Here is a 13,569-nt window from a genome sequence, read left to right as displayed (position 1 = left end):
AAAGAAGTCTTGGGACAGGAGAGCCCTGCTGGGTGCCAGAAGCTTGAAGATCTTGGTGATGGGCACCCACCACTACTGCCCCGTTCTTTAAGGGAGGGAAAGTTTGCTCCTCCCAGTCGGTCCTCCCCTCCCTTCCCTTCCCCTACCCTCTCCTCCTTCTGCCCTTCTCTCCCCTCATCTGCATCTCCTGATTGATCCCTGGATGGTGGTCTTTACCAGGAATGACCCAGGAGAGGTTTTAATGAGCCTTTAAGAGAGGAAAAAAATCTTTACACAAACAACCGAAGGGCGCTTTCTTCTTTCCCTGCATGTGATCTTCTTTCCTGTGGTTGAGGTTTACTAACTGGTGTCAAGTTTCTGAGGCCCTCGCCTCTGAGAAAGCGCTCCTTCTCATTCTGTCCCGAGCTGCATTCACCCCAGCGTCCTGGCCACAAGAGGGCAAGAGAGCCCTTCCCCAAGGCCAGCAGAGGAGGGCGTGAAGGCAGATGGAGGAAGTGCCCACCCTGAGGCTGGCTGAGCCTCCCAACCCAAAGGAAGGAGCAGGGTTCAGAGCTGGGAAACCAAGTGAGCCGGTCTGGCCCAAGTCTTCCCTGCCTGGCGAACCCCAAGAGCTACTCTAGGCCCCACGGCCCTGCCCAGCTCCCTACAAACAGGAACCGAGGATCCAGGAGGGAGGAGAAGAAGGGAGGCCCTTGGCCTGGATCCAGGCAGGGGTGTCCTGTGAGCCCCAGGGACACCTGTTCAAGCCAGCGCTTTGATCTCCTCTCCCCTAGCCTCAAAAGGGTCATTCCTGGGTGCCCTGGGTCCCAATTCTGGGGGTGGGAGGAGACACAGGAGCAACTCTGAACCGAGAGTCTCTGAGAGACAGATTCTTCAGGAAGCTGGATTCCAGGGTGTAGCTCTCCCAGAGTTGGGGGGTGGTGTCCTGACCAGACCCTGGAGGGGGTGTGTGGGGCATGGGGTCCTCTTAAGAGAAGAGAGTAGACAGTGCTTTGAGGGGGAACCCCCCCCCCAGCTTTGTCACAGGACACCCCTGCCCGGATCCAGGCCAAGGGCCTCCCTTCTTCTCCTCCCTTCTGGATCCTCGGTTCCTGTTTGTAGGGAGCTGGGCAGGGCCGTGGGGCCTAGAGTAGCTCTTGGAGGAAGACTTGGGCCAGACCGGTTTGGGAGCAGAACCCTGCTCCTTCCTTTGGGTTGGGAGGCTCAACAGTGTCCACAGCTTGGACACTTCACAAACAGCCCTTAGGCCACCAGGAGGTAGCCCAGGGTTGGGAGCAGACGGGGAGAGGCAGGGGCAGCCTCTGGGCCGCCTGGCCCACACTGGGTGTGGAGGGTCAGCAGGAGCAAGGCAGGGTGAGGCGCCGGGGGCAGGCCAGGCAGCCAGCACTGAGAACTCACCAAAGTCCAGTACAGTGGAGACAGGCCACGAGTCAGGGGCCTCCACCCTCGGAGGAGGACCTGGACCTTTAGGCCCAGCCCCTGAGAGCCCCAAGGGGAAGAGGGGCTGGAATCCCAAGGAGCGGCTCTCCTGGGGGCACAGACATCCCAGTACTCATGCTTCTCACTGGTGCTTTCCAGGGTGAAGAGTGAATGACCTCGTCCACGTGTTTGGGACTTGGTGTGGAATCCACCCTCTGCAGTTCTGGCATTTGTCGCTGGACCGGCACAGAGGAGCTGACCGCAGTGGGAGTCACTGCGGCCAGCGGACTTATAGGTTGGGCTCTGTGGCCATTGGCTATGCGCCAGGATTTCTAAACTGCAGCACCTGCCCCATGGAACAACCCAGGCCCCCACGTGACCCAGGCCACTGAGTGGCCAAATTGCAAGGCTGCTCAGGGTTTCCTGGGGACGTGTGGATTCCTGTGGTCAGTACATGGGCCCAGCATCCCCTAACGGTCTGCCCACGGAGGAGGTTACCCTCCAGGGCAGTGGCTCCCAGGACCAGCAGGAGGCCAGCTCAGGGACTCCTGGGGGTCCACAGTGAGAAAGTGATCAAGTGCCATCCTGCCGGCCACTTGGGGCCCCCTCCCCACTGAGGCAGAGGCGGACCTCTCCCCAGGGGCCCCAGTGGTCCTGCCTGCCCTGGACAAGCCAAGCCCCTAGCTCTGGCACAGCCTGGGTGGTCCTGTGGGGGTAGAAGGTCCTGGGAAGGTGGCTCATTCCGGGGTGTGCTCTGGAGGGATGCTGGACCTGGGGGGATGCTACCGCCTTCGATGCCACACTGGGGAGAGGACCCTGTGAACATCTGTATCTCCGTGGGAGCCTCCTCTCCAGCCCAGCTGGGAGGCAGGCTGCAGGGCTGGAAACTCATGTCTCCCCACAGCAGAGGACCACCTGGTGGGGGGAGTGCAGGGGGTTGTCAGAATTCATCTTAACAGCCTTTCTGGAATCGGAATACCAGCAAATGTCAAAAAGTGCGTAATTTGTTTTATCAAGCAGACTGCTTATTTATGTTTGGAGGGCTGGGCTATCTCGGGTGATCGTCAGCGGAAGCACAGGCAGCGCCAGGAAGGTTCTGGGCTCCTCCTCAGAAGGAGGTGGACCGGGGGGGTCTGTGGCTCCACGAGGAGGCCCACTGCGAGCTCGGAATGACGGCTCACCATGACCCTGTCCTGTTGGGCGGGGGCTCTGGGCCTGGCCAGGACTGCAGATTCTTCCAGCTGGGTTCCAGAAACTCAGACGGTGGACTTTGAGGGGCGGGTTTTGGACCAGCCTGTGAGAACCCGGACAGGGGGCGGAGAGGCCTTTATCCCTAGTCCCCCCAACGTAATCACTGCAGTTGGGGCACAGTCTCCCCCAGACTCTCGGGTGACCCCCACTCTCTCTGCCTTCTCTCTGTTCCCCCCTCACCCCACATGGTGTGACTGACGCATCTGGTGTGTGGCCACCTCCAGTGCCCCCTGCAGCTCCCTATCTCCCTTTTCCAGCAGGTCACTCAGCCTCATCTCTGCAGGTAATGGAGGTCCAGGCTCACCTTAGGTTCTGAGCTTGAGCAAGAAATGGAAGCAACTGGAGGCAGAGAAGCTGTGGGGGACGGTGAGGAGGGAGCGTGCACCCCAGGGGCTCTGTGCTGCTGGGGTTTATTATTCTCTTTTTTGGATGCACAGACAATTGTCGTCTCATCATTCACTGAAAAAGGTATCTTTCCTCACTGATGTGAAATGCCACATTCATCTTGAACTGACTTCCTACAAACATGGTTCAGCCTCTGGTCTTTCAGTGCTGACCTATCTACATGTCAATTTCTGCACAACAACAGGTGTGTGGATTACGATGGCTTTACAGCACGTTCCTTCTTGTGTTCTTTTAAAAATATGTGTCAGTGGAATGGATACATGTGTACATATGACTGGGTCCCTTTGCCATTCACCTGAAACTGTCACAATATTGTTCATTAATCAGCTATACACCAAAAAAAAATAAAAATGTTTAAAATTAAAAGGAAATATGTCTCAGAGGAGCTGGCACATTTTCTCTTCCATGTGAAGATTAGAAGCTGCTGGTGGACACAGCTGAGTGTGGACACAGTTTAAAAAGCTGACATTGGCGTGATGAGAAGCCCTGTTCAGGAAGGGGTCTGTCTGGAGACTTGTTTAGAACTTTAGTGATATTTCAAGTTTTAAGAAAGAAATCGATCAACAGGGTTGGATTTGGAACTGCTCATTTCTTGGTTTATTTCTGGGTTTTGTTGCTATCACCAGTGGGACCCTTTTGCTCATGAAATGTTATAATTATATACTGCCATTTCAATAAATGCTGTTATTTTTGTATATTGACCTTAAAATTGACCACTTCTAATTCTACCGGTTTGTCAGTTGATTGTTTTGGATTTTCTAGATGAATAGTCTATTAAATAATTGCATTTTTTATCTCTGCCTTTCTAGTCTTTGTATTTCGTGTATGTATTCTTACATTAAGGGCTGGTAGCTCAGCTGGTAAAGAATTCGCCTGCACAAGGACTGCAGCATGAGATCAAGTATCTTTCTTTCGTTTCTGACTATAATGTGAATGGCTCTAATGCAGTTGTGTCCAACTCTGCGACCCCATGGACTGGAGTCTGTCAGGCTCCTCTGCCCATGGAATTCTCCAGGCAGGAATACAGGAGTGGGTAGCCATTCCCTTCTCCAGGGGATCTTCCAGACCCAGGGATCGAAACTGGGTCTCCAGCATTGCAGGCAAATTCTTTACTATCTAAGCTGTCTACAGCCAAAAGGCCAAATCCAGCCCAGTTGATTGATTCTCTTTGTAAATAAAGTTTTATTGGTACAAAGCCACTCACACTGATTTGCATATGGTCTAAATGCTTTGTGCCATAACAATGATGTCAGGTACTTGGGACAGTGACCATCAGTTCAGTTCAGTTCAGTAGCTCAGTTGTCCGACTCTTTGCAATCCCATGGACTGCAGCATGCCAGGCTTGCCTGTCCATCACCAACTCCTGGAACTTGCTCAAACTCACGTCCATCAAGTTGGTGATGCCATTCAATCACCTCATCCTCTGTCGTTCCCTTCGTTTCATGCCTTCAATCTTTCCCAGCATCAGGGTCTTTTCCAGAGTCAGTTCTTCGCATCAGTAGCCAAAAGTATTAGAGCGTCAGCTTCAGCATCAGTTCTTCCAATGAATATTCAGGACTGATTTCCTTTAGGATTGACTGATTGGATCTCCTTGCTGTCCAAGGGACTCTCAAGAATCTTCTCAAACCCCACAGTTCAAAAACATCCATTCTTTGGCGCTCAGATTTGTTTACGGTCCAACTAAATACATGACCACTGGAAAAACCATAGCTTTGACTAGATGGACTTTTGACCACAAAGTAATGTCTCTGCTTTTTAATACATTGTCTAGATTGGTCATAGCTTTTCTTCCAAGGAGCAAGTGTCTCAATTTCATGGCTGCAGTCACCATCTGCAGTGATTTCAGTGTCCATATGGCTCCCCAAATCTAAACTGTTTGCTATCTGACCCTTTTTAGAAGTTTTATGACCCCTGTTCTAATGTATTTGGAGCAGGCAATGGCACCCCACTCCAGTACTCTTGCCTGGAAAATCCCATGGATGGAGGAGCCTGGTAGGCTGCAGTCCATGGAGTCACTAAGAGTCGGACATGACTGAGCGACTTCACTTTCACTTTTTAACTTTCATGCGTTGGAGAAGGAAATGGCAACCCACTCCAGTGTTCTTGCTTGAAGAATCCCAGCAACAGGGGAGTCTATGGGGTTGCACAGAGTCGAACACGACTGAAGCGACTTAGCAGCAGCAGCCTCAGCAGTTCTAATGTATTAAGTACAATATTTGTTAGAGGTTGAGGAATTTTCCTACCATACTTGGCTTCCTAAAAAGTTTGCAGTTGTATGTGCTTGGAATTCAATAATGAATATTAACTTGTACCAAATGCTTTTGGAGCGCTGACTATCTTTTGAAACGATTGAGGATTTTCTTCTTTTTAATCTCTTAATGTAGCAAATTGAACTAACACATTTTATAATGTTGACTCATCCTGGCATTCTTGAGATAAGCTTTACTCACTCCTGGTGTATTGGATTCTGTCTGTCATTGCTTTTACTTAGAGTAATGATGTCCCGTCATAAATCATGTGTCCCTATTGGTGTGTTGTATGTTTGTGTGTCTGTGTGTAAAAACCCACTGTTGGTTTGATAGGATTTTGACTAGCTGTATAGAGTGAAGAGTGGTGCTCTTGTCTTTTCTTGTGCCTGGGAAGGATATCAGCTCTTCACAACAATTCATCTGTTTGGAGTTCTTACTTGGCAACAGGCACATTTCTACACATTTTGCATGAGTTAAATCTTTAAACTTCACATCAACACTGTGAATTAGGCTCTATTCTTATGTCCATTTGACATTTGGGAAAACTGAGGCACAGGCCATTTCAGTGGCCTGTCTAAGGTCACTCTGCTGGCAGGCGGTGGAGATGGAACTAGGACTTAGGCTGGTCTGTGGGCTTGCATTCCTAAGCACAGGCCACTCTGTCCCTCCCTTGCAGGAGATTACCCCTTAAAGGTTGTGAAAACTTACGCAACACCGCCTGTGCCCCTATCCCCGGCACCACTGGAATGACCAGGTTTCCTGTTTCTACTTGAGCCAATTTTGTGCTTTATATTTTTCAAGAAAACCATTTAATCTAGCTTTTAAAATTTATCCCTACAAGCTGGAACATGATAGTTTCAAAATTTTTAAACCTCCCATTCTTTTTTTCCCCTCTCACCCTTTGTTCTGGGGACAGAGCGTGTGTTCCGGGTGTGCACTCCATCACCCCCAGGGTCTGTTGAGTAAGACTGGGACGGTGGTTGGTTGTGAGCTGCAGCCAGCAGGCTCTGTGGGGGCTTTCACATTAATGTCTGTCCCACCCAGCAGAACATGAAAGTTGCTATAAATACTGAGTAGCTTGGTTTTTAACATTTATCCAAGTTACCTTTACTATAGGGATTAGCTCATAACTTGGTTTTCATATTCCAATAGAGAATGTGTCTAAAGACACGGAGGAAAAAAGTCAACAGGACGTGACTGAACATTTTACAAAGATGATACAGATGTGTTTTTAAGAGTAACCTGCCAAAACATACTTGAAAAGTTCCTCCTCTGGATTTTAATTGATGGAAATGTGCTGAGAATGGTGTTCATCAGAAGCATTTAATAGGTTATGTCTACCAAAACCAGCTCAGAATTGGGGCAGCATCTGGTTAGGTGAGTGATCCTGCAAAGCTGTCATACAGACGAGGTCTCAGAGGATGAACAAGATGGTGACGTGGGCTTGCAGTTAGCTGTGGTCAGTGTCTGGGGTGAGGCAGGTCTGCAGACCACAGGATCCGAGTTGTTTCCTTTGGGGAAGATAATGTGCTTCTGGTAGGAGCAGAGTCGGAGCTGGTGAATGCAGGCAGGGCTCTTATCACAGCCCTTGTCTGTGGGAACCTTCTGGACCAGGGAGTCTCATCCGGGCCAGTATCTCCAAAGGGGTTTAGAACCAAAGCTCCAAACAGCCCCTGGGACACAGGGTGCCAGGCAACTTCACAGTCAAATGGAATGTATGTCAAATATGGAATATTGAAGTGCAGTAATTAAAGCCAGGACTTGCTCAAGGCTGGTCAATGCCCTGGGGGGCTGGGGCTCACAGGCATGGCTCTTTAAGCCTCCCTGTGTTGATGAGCCCTCTTGGCTGCAGAGACAGAACTGGATTTCCAGGGACTCGAGCTAAGAGAAGAATGTACTGCTTGATCAAACTTCAAAGCTTTTGCACAGCAAAGGAAACCATCAACAAAACAAAAAGATAACCCCAGAATGGAAGTAAACATTTGCAAGCCATGCGACTGACAAGGGTTGATTTCCAAAATATACAAACAGCTCATATAACTCAATATCAGTTAGAGGATCTAACTAGACTTTTCTCCAAAGAAGACATACTAACAGCCAACAGGCACATGAAAAGATGCTCAAAATTGCTAATCATCAGAGAAATGCAAACCAAAACCACAGTGAGGCATCACCTCACACGTGTCAAAATGGCCATCATTAAAAAGTCTACAAATAACAATTGCTGGAGAGGAAGGAAAGGGAGCCCTCCTACCCTATTGGTACGAATGTAAATTGGTGCAGCCACTATGGAGAACAGTGTAGAGGTTCCTTAAAAAACGAAAAATAGAATTACCATCTGATTCACCAGTGCCACTCCTGGGCTTATATCCAGAGAGAACTCTAAAAACTCAAAAAGATATGCGCACTTGTGTGTTCCTAGCAGCACTGTTCACGCTAGCCAAGACACGGGAGCAACCTAAATGCCCATCAACAGGTGAATGGATAAAGATGGGATACATACATATGATGGAATATTACTCAGAAAGAATGAAATAATGGCATTTGTGGCAACATGGATGGACATAGAGCTTATCATACTTAAGTGAAATTAGTCAGAAAAAGAGAAATACAAACAATAAATGAATCTATATAAAACAGACTCAGAGACATCAATTCAGTTCAGTCGCTCAGTCGTGTCCGACTCTTTGTGACCCCATGAACCGCAGCACGCCAGGCCTCCCTGTCCATCACCAACTCCCGGAGTTCACTCAGACTCACGTCCATCGAGTCAGTGATGCCATCTGTCATCCCCTTCTCCTCCTGCCCCCAATCCCTCCCAGCATCAGAGTCTTTTCCAGTGAGTCAGCTCTTCACATGAGGTGGCCAGAGTACTGGAAACAAAGTACATAGGAAACAAATTTATGATTTCTGAAGAGCAGGGGAACCAGCTTCCCTAGTGGCTCAATGGTAAAGAATCTGCCTGCAATGCAGGAGACCTGGAATCAATCCCTGGGTCAGGAAGATCCCCTGGAGAAGGGAATGGCTATCCACTCCAGTATTCTTGCCTGGTGAATCCCATCTACAGAGGGGCCTGGTGGGCTACAGTCCATGGGATTGCAAAGATTCAGGCACGGCTGAGCGACTAAAGGGTCAGGGAGGGGTAAATTAGGAGTTTGGAATTAACAGATCCATACCACTATAAATAACAACAAAGATTTACTATATAACACAGGGACAAAATTTGATATCATGTAATAACTTATAATGGAAAATGACCTGATTGCTTTGCTATATACCTGAAACTGGGCTTCCCAAGATAGTCTTAGTAGGTAAGGAACTTGCCTGTCAATGCAGGAGACAAAAGAGACTTGGGTTCTATCCCCAGGTTGGGAAGATCCCCTGGACAAGGGCATGGCAACCCACTCCAGCATTCTTGCCTGGAGAATCCCATGGACAGAGAAGCCTGGTGGACTATGGTCCACGGGGTCACAAAGCATCAGACATGACTGAAGCGACTTAGCATGCATGCACCCCTGAAACTAACACAATATCACAAATCAACTGTACTTCAATTAAAAAAAAAAAAAAAAAGCAGAGTGTCCTGGGGTGTAGAGCAAACAGCCAGAGTGGGGGAGGGGAATGCAGTCTGGGGGTCCCTGTGATATCCCCAGCCCTCAGTTTCTCTTTCTCTCCCACCCCTCTCCCCTCACCTCTCCCCACTTCTCCTTCCACCTCATCTCTCTGTGTCTCTGTCTCTCTCGCGCCTCTTCCTGGAGGGGGTAGCCACATTAGAAGCTAGCAGAACACACTTCTGGCAACATCCTGCCTAGAAGGAGAGGGTGAGCACTGAGCAGAGAGGCTCCGTGGACTCCCTGGGAGCCAGATATACAGGAAGCAGACATGCTTGAACTTGGTGGCCTTTAGAAGTCACTTGGCTTTACAGATACAGAAAAAATAAAGTAAGCACCGGACTCCTGAACCTAAGATGTTTTTGGAGACAGAAGTCTGGGCTAGGACTCCTGGGAGGTGTGGGTCCAGCATTTACACCCACGCCCTCACCACCCCTCTGGGGCTTCCTGGGACCCCCAAGGATGAGGGTTGGGGGCTAGGAGAATTTCCCAGAGCTGGCTGGTCCATGCAAACACTGGAGGCATTTAAGAATGACTCCATCAGAGACCACAGGGATGGAATTTCCATCCTCTGTAAACCACAACTTTCTGTCTCAATCTCACAAAACTGGGGAAGCCTGGATCATGAGAACTTGAAAGCCAGCAGGAACTGTGCCTGCAGCGAAGGGTAGTCAGTGCCCTGGGAAGCGTCACTGCCTGGAGTCACCCCAGGCATCTAGCATGCCCATGTGCCCATAGAACAGACTCCCGAAGCCCCGACCTTCCATCAGCCCCTCCTGCAGGGCCCTCCCTGTCTGTCTGGGGCCTTGCTTTCCCCAGGGAGGCCCGCCACACCACCCCCTACCCCCCAATGCATCGGCTGCGCCCGGAGAATCTGAGAACAGCTGGCGAGGACCCCAGCGCTGTCCTGGGGCTGCCCGCACCCTGCCTGTCCCAGACGCCCTGACGCACCCTCCTTGGTCCCTACCCTCTGCCACTTCCTCCCTCATCTGCTGGTCCTTCCTCCTGGTTCATCCCTCAGCTCTGGAATGCCTTTTAGTGCCTCTCACTCAAACCAAGGCAAACACGACAGGAATCTACCCTGGAGCTCCCCTCCTGTCCTCCTTGCTCACTGCACCCCCATGTGTCAAATGTGGGCAGCCCCAAGACTTCACCCCCCCATCCCTCGGGTTCCTCTTCCATCTCATTTGGTTTTGGGGGTGTGTTCTTCATCCCCTCAAGTCTGTCTCCTTCCCTGGGGCCCCCCTCTTGTGTCTCACACCAGGACCTCAGTAGATTTTGTTGCCCAGATGAAGGCGGAAACAGCCGGGCCCATGGTGACCTGTGGGTTCTGCCTCCTGGGGACCCTCCCTGTCTGTCCTTCAGTCCTCATGGCAACTGGGGGGGCGGGTCCTCCCAAGTCCCTGGGACCTGGACGAGGTCAGCCCTCGTCCACACCGCCCCACACTGCCCACCCTTCCTGGGTCCCACACCCAGCCTCCCAGACAGACAAACGCAGGAGTCCACTCTGGCTGACAAATCAGAATGAGCTTTCTTCTGTCCCAGGCGACTCGGCTCCACGCAAGGGCCAGGCCTGGTCAGGGGACCCGGTTTCGTCCTGATTTGGTCTCTCATGCAGAGAGGCCTTGGTTACCCATGGCCTTGGTCACCCAGAGATTAGACTGAACCAGCAGGTCCCAGCGTGGGGCTGGGGCCCGAATCCTGGGGTGGGTCAGGAAGGCCCAGGTCCCCGTCTGCCTTTGGGCCTCTGGGGATGAGGCCACCGGAGGCCAGGACAGGCTCCGTATGCCCTCCTCTGGGCCCTGCTGATCCCGAGCAGCCTTTAGCTCAGCCAGAACCTGCTGGTCAAGTCAGTGTCAGCCCAGCGCCCAGCAGCTGTGGCCCCTAGGCTGGGACGCTTGTGGGAGAGGCCACGCCAGGCAGTGCTGGCTCCGGGAACCCAGCCGGCGCCCTGCACCCCTGTCCTGCCTCAGGGACGTAACCAGGGCCCATCCAGGGCGCCGGTGTCACCAAGGAGAAGGGCTGGAAGTGTCTTGTTGCGGGGAGGAACGCAAGACTCTGAGGCGGGGGAAGAACGGGAGTTGGGGATTTCAGCGTGAACCCTCGTCATCCAGGCAGTGCTTCCTGCGCTTAATTAAAATATTCACTTGGAGATGCTGGCGTTTCAAAGTTCAACCTCACGACAGCCAGACGAAGTGCAGGAGAAGGAACTGGGCGGTGGTTCTGGGTGCTTTTATCCCCCAAATATGTGCAGAGCAGCCACCCTCCCACTCAGAGGAAGTGCCTCAGCCCTCAGCCAGGGAGCTGCCCCCACCCTGGCCTCGCCCAGTGCTTCGACGTGGCCCCAGGGACGTCCCCAAGTGCTAGCCTCACACCCTGGAGCGTGGACACAGGCAGTCCACTGTCCCCAGAGGAAAGGCTATCTCGCTGATCAGAGCCAAGCGCCAGAGGTGTCCCCACGGTCCCGAGGCGCGTGGGGAATCCATCAGCGTCCGCCTCAGACAGCCTGCGGGCCGATGGCTTTTCCTTCTGTTCCTGAGAGCCTGGTGTGGCCCGGAAGTGCCCGCGTGCCAGGGCGGCTGGCTGCTGTGTGCCCACTGTCCATGTCCATCTGCAGAAGGAAGGGCTGGGGTTCCATCTCCCCTACCCCCGGGCCAGACTGCAGCTCGCATCCCTGAGCCCAGCGGCCTCGCGGGATTAAGCGCCTTTCCTTCTGTCTCCTCCGGACGTGTGGCTCTGCATCGCCACGTGCACGTCTGGAGCTGAACCACATGTGCATCATCTCCAGAGGCTGTGGGCTTTGCGGGAGCTCTTGGATGACAGGCCATCCTGCCCCAGGCTTGCAGGACCTGGACCAGGGTCAAGAACAGTCATGCCTCCTGGCCAGGACGGCAGCCATGGAGGCACGGCTTTGTGTTGTCCCCTGAACCCAGTCCCCACAGGATGACCTGAAGTGGACCAGGTGATATCACATGCGTGTCTGCTCCTGAAGAGGAGCCCAGATCCGGGACCCAACCCAGTAGAGGCCATGCATCTGCTGCCCTGCGTATGGTGGGCTGGAGAAGGTCTCCTGGCTTGAAGGGCCATAAGGGCCGCCCCTGGGCTCTGAGAGCAGGGGCGGGGCCACGGTCTGCCGGCCAAGGTCAGCCCCTGCGTGGGGCTCCTTTCGGGGGAAGTGTTACTGCCTCAGATAGCAGACCCGTGTCCTCTTGTCCTGTCCCCACGAGTCCACCCTGTGAACATAGCCGAACCAACTCCTCCCCAAGGGGTCCCACCCCTGCTGCTCCCAAACAACCCAGAACAAAATCAGAGGCAGCTCAGTGCTGCCCTCCAGGAACAGAATCAAGTCCAAACTTGGCCCTGCAGCCTTTCTAGCTGTCTGGACCTCATGCCCTCTGACCCTATGTGCCAGCCAGACTGCAGATTCCCCTCTGTCCTGGGTCGGCTCCACAGCCCTCTGTCAGGCACAAGAAACACTGCTCTGAGAAAGCATGGATGTGATCACATTTACACACTTAAAACATTGTATGTGAGTGTGTGCGTGTGTGTGTACATACATATTATGTGCTGTTGTTCAGTTGCTAAGTCATGTCTGACTCTGCAACCCCATGGACTGCTGCACAGCAGGCTTCCCTGTCCTTCACCATCTCCTGGAGTTTGCTCAAACTCACGTCCATTGAGTCGGTGATGCCATCCAACCATCTCATCCTCTGCCATCCCCTTCTCCTCCTGCCTTCAATCTTTCCCAGCATCAGGGGCTTTTCCAATGAGTTGGCTGTTTGCATCAAGTGGCCAAAGTATTGGAAGCTTCAGCTTCAGCATCAGTCCTTTCAATGAGTACTCAGGGTTGATTTCCTTTAGGATTGACTGGTTTGATCTCCTTGCTGTCCAGGAGACTCTCAAGAGTCTTCTCTAGGACCACAATTCGAAAGCCAAATCGATTCTTTGGCACTCAGCCTTCCTAATGGTCGAACTCTCACTTCCATACATGACTACTGGAAAAACCATATCTTTGACTATTTGGGCCTCTGTCAGCAAAGTGGTGTCTCTGTTTTTTTAATACACATATCATACTGTGATTAAAAACTTGGTGTTCCTGTCTTCACTTCTCCAGCTTCCAGGTCAAACCCCAGCTGTCAGCTGTCAGCCTTCCCTTCCAGCACTGCACAGGCAGGGTCACCTCGATCAAGCCTTCTCCTTGGCGGGGGCCACGGCTCCTCCGCACCCCAGTGTCCTTCACCTGTACTGGCCCCTTCTGGCCAGCCCTGCAGGACTTGTGTTGGGACCTGGCCTTAGGAGTGAAATGGGACAGGGTCCTGGAAGGTCTGGAAGGAGGGTCGGGAGGGGTGGCCTGCTCTGGAGTCGGCCTTCTAGAGACTGAATCCCGTGGCAGGCTGCTTTAAGGTTAGAACTTCCTGGGGGACATCTACTGAGGCTGCATTTTATGTATTTATTTAATTCTGTTCAAAATACTTTCTAATTCCTCCCCATTTTAAAGATACACGCATTTTATTTTATTATTAATTTAAACATTTATTTGTTTGGCTGTCCTGGGCCTTTCCAGCTGCAGCATGCAGCTGGAACATATGGGATCTAGTTCCCTGAGCAGTGATCAGACCCGGGCCCCCTGCACT

The sequence above is a fragment of the Bos mutus genome, chromosome 1 (genome assembly GCF_027580195.1).
Source record: "Bos mutus isolate GX-2022 chromosome 1, NWIPB_WYAK_1.1, whole genome shotgun sequence".
Lineage (NCBI taxonomy): Eukaryota > Metazoa > Chordata > Mammalia > Artiodactyla > Bovidae > Bos > Bos mutus.
The sequence above is the reverse complement of the archived record's forward strand: the minus strand, read 5'-3'. Positions refer to the sequence as shown.